Source organism: Triticum dicoccoides, chromosome 2A (assembly GCF_002162155.2).
Source record: "Triticum dicoccoides isolate Atlit2015 ecotype Zavitan chromosome 2A, WEW_v2.0, whole genome shotgun sequence".
In the NCBI taxonomy this organism is placed as follows: domain Eukaryota; kingdom Viridiplantae; phylum Streptophyta; class Magnoliopsida; order Poales; family Poaceae; genus Triticum; species Triticum dicoccoides.
This window is the reverse complement of record NC_041382.1, coordinates 741,827,711-741,830,868: the sequence shown is the minus strand read 5'-3', so window position 1 is coordinate 741,830,868 and position 3,158 is coordinate 741,827,711.

Below are 3,158 nucleotides of genomic sequence, written 5' to 3'. Positions count from 1 at the left end.
ATCCTAATACCACCCATATGGCGACGTGGGCCCGTAAGACACACATCCAATGTTAGTAAAAGTTTTTCAGTGACTAGACTCAACTTCGGCCAAGGAGTTGGAAAGGGGGCTACCTATAGGCAGTCGGCTCTGATACCAACTTGTGACGCCCCCGATTTGACCGTACACTAATCATACACGCAAATGTGTACGATCAAGATCAAGGACTCACGGGAAGATATCACAACACAACTCTAGACACAAATTAAAATAATACAAGCTTTATATTACAAGCCAGGGGCCTCGAGGGCTCGAATACATAAGCTCGAAAACACAAGAGTCAGCGGAAGCAACAATATCTGAGTACAGACATGAGTTAAACAAGGTTGCGTTAAGAAGGCTAGCAAAAAAAGCAGCAATGATCAAAAGGCAAGGCCTCCTGCCTGGGAGCCTCGTAACTACTCCTAGTCGTCTGCAGTCTTCACGTAGTAGTAGGCATCCTCCGGGTAGTAGTAGTCATCAGTGGCGTCGTCTGGCTCCTGGGATCCGTCATCTGGTCGCAACAATCGGGTATGGGGGAAAAAGAAGTAGCAAAGCAACCGTGAGTACTCATCCAAAGTACTCGCAAGACTTACATCAGATCTAAACTAAGTATGCATCTGTATCAAAGGAATGGGTTGTATATGTGGACTAGGCTGCAGAAATGCCAGAATAGAGTGAAGGCCTAGTCCTATCGAAGACTAGCATCTTCTGGAAACCACCATCTTGCAGCAACAGGAGGGAGTAGAGTAGCATAAAGTAAAGTAGTAGAACTGTTATCAACCTCGGCCAGAGATCTTTTCTCAACTCCATGCGAGAAAGCAATCCTAGAGCCATACTATCCAAGTGTCAACACATTCCAATTCTCATCACCATCCAGTTCTCATCACAAGTATCCAGTTCTAGTTGTATCGATCGGGATACAACTCCAAGTGTCCGTTACCGTAGGACAGGCTATCGATAGACGTTTTCTTCCCTGCAGGGGTGCACCAACTTACCCACCACGCTCGATTAACTCCGACCAGACACACTTTCCTGGGTCATGCCCGGCCTCGGCCAAACAATACGCCGCAACCCGACTTAGGCTTAATAGAGAGGTCAACACGCCGGAGTAAACCTATGCCCCCAGGGTTCATGGGCCTTCTCCCCGGGAACTCCTGCACGTTGCGTACGTGGCCGGTGAGCAGACCTAGCTACCTCCTTCAACAAGGTAAGTGCTTACCAGTCCAACCCGGCGTGCGCCGCTCAGTCGCTGACGTCTATTAAGCTTCGCCTGATGTATACAACGCAGAACGCCCATACTATGCCCACGTGATGGTTAGTGCTATCAGGCCAGAGGCCCCTCGGATCAAATATCCAAATCGTAGTGGATTAGGAACACGCGGTAACAAGCAGAGACTCACGATCGATATGACCCCGTTGCCCCGTCTCGAGTACTTGCAGCAAGGGCTAAGAATGGCCGGCCATGCCTCGTAAGTATCTCGCGGGCACCTTCCAGGTCAGCCCGACTCCACATCACTCGCTATTAAGCTCGCGCGGGTACCCCTGATCAGGGTCGACCTGTCTTTAGTAACATGGCTCAGTGTAAAGTCATAGTAACCATAGTAACGGTGCATCTAACACCAAGGGGAAAACCCGAGGAATCACCCCTGGTGAATCCCACTCGATGTTATCATCAAGGTGAACGTAAGAGGATCCACCCTCATCGTTCACACTTGAGGGGTTGCACGACAGAGCGGTAACGGAAGTGGTTAAGGAGGAAATCACCCTCGATGACCTCGACCATATAGATACACTACAGAGATCTCATCAGGGTGATGTAAGAGGTTCCACCCTCGGCACTCGATGGTAACTCTGCAGAGTTGTACAACTAGGGGGGTGATGTGTGGTGTCGGGGCCTGGACGTCGATCACGTTGATCGAGTCATCGAACATAAAGCGAGGCAACTGGGACAAGGTGGGGGTCACTGATGGATCACTAACCAACCTATACTAAGCAGTTTAGGATAAGCAGGCAAGGTATGAAAGCAGCTAACAAAAACAGGCTATGCATCAGAGTAGGATCATACGTAAAGCAGTAGCAGTTCTAATGCAAGCATGAGAGGGAAAGAAATGTGCGATATTGGAATGCTCAAGGGGGTTTGCTTGCCTGGTTGCTCAGACAAGAAGGAGGGGTCGTCGGTGACGTAGTCGATCACAGCGGCATCAGCACGGGCCTCGGGGTCTACCGGAGAAAAGAGGGGGAAGAAATAGTAAATACAGAGCAAACACATGCATGGCAAGACAAAAAGCGGTCCTAGGGGTGTTCTAACGCAGTACTACGCGATACCGGCGAAGGGGGATAACATCCGGAAAGTTTTCCCGGAGTTAAGCATTTTTCGGACAGATGAAACGGAGGGGAAAAGTTGCATGTTCGCTATGCTAGGGGCATGTGGCGGACGAACGGACTACGTATTCGGATTCATCTTGCCGTTCTGAGCAACTTTCATGTACAAAGTTTTTTCATCCGAGCTACGGTTTAATTTCTATGAATTTCTAAAGATTTTAGCATTTTTCTGAAGTTCCTAGATTTATTATTAAAAAGAATTAAAAACAGAATATACATTTTATACTCAGCACGGGCTAGCCACAGCAAATGACATGTGGGGCTAGGGGCTTGGTTGACCCAATCAATTAGTCCAGTCATAGTTGACTAGTCAACTGTTGACTGGTCAAACCTGGGCAGTGGGGCCCAGGTGTCATTCTCACAGATTTAGTATTTCCCTTTTTAAAGAGATAACTAGAGGTGGAGTCTACCTGTCATTGACAGAGAGGGTACTTAAATTAGTTTAAATCTAATCTAAGTTAATGGCCTTGGGCCCACGGGTCAGTAGTAGTGGGGGTTAGTTTAGGGGGGTGATTTAGCCCCGTAGTTAAACTGGGCCGGCCCCGTAGATAGAGGCCAAGCCAGCGGCGGCCTCGCTGGGACGCCCGCGCCGGAGGGGCCTCGGAGGGGCGACGAGCGGCGCCGGCAGCATAGCACGGCGAGCAGGGCGAGCGGGGAATAGGGCGCGGCAAGCAAGGGCGCGGCCAGGTGGAACCGCTGCGGCCGGACGCGCGCGAACGACAGCAGCACTGGCGGCAGTGGCGGCCGCCCATCGG